This window comes from Pteropus vampyrus, unplaced genomic scaffold, assembly GCF_000151845.1.
Source record: "Pteropus vampyrus isolate Shadow unplaced genomic scaffold, Pvam_2.0 Scaffold146, whole genome shotgun sequence".
In the NCBI taxonomy this organism is placed as follows: domain Eukaryota; kingdom Metazoa; phylum Chordata; class Mammalia; order Chiroptera; family Pteropodidae; genus Pteropus; species Pteropus vampyrus.
In genome coordinates, this window is record NW_011888927.1 from 253,435 (window position 1) to 253,767 (window position 333).

At 38.7% G+C, this 333-nt stretch overlaps 1 protein-coding gene across 6 annotated transcripts in view; it reads left to right on the plus strand.

Moving 5' to 3' along the window:
* Nucleotides 1-333, plus strand: part of ICA1L (islet cell autoantigen 1 like) — a 76,049-nt gene that overhangs the window by 44,911 nt on the left and 30,805 nt on the right. The window lies entirely within an intron of this gene.

Below are 333 nucleotides of genomic sequence, written 5' to 3' on the forward strand. Positions count from 1 at the left end.
ATGCATTTTATTGATTCCAGTCTTATATTCAGGTCCTTAATCCATTTTGAGTTAATTTTGGTATATGGTGATAGACAACAGTCTAGTTTCATTCTTTGGCAGGTGGCTTTCCAATTTTCCCAGCACCATTTATTGAAGAGGCTTTCCTTTCTCCACTGTCTGTTTTTGGCTTTTTTGTCAAAAATTATTTGCCCATATAAATATGGGTTTACTTCCGGACCCTCGATTCTGCTCCACTGGTCCATGTGTCTGTTTTTCTGCCAATACTGTGCCGTTTTGATTACTGTCGCTTTGTAGTATAATTTGAAGTCAAGTAGAGTGATGCCTCCAGCC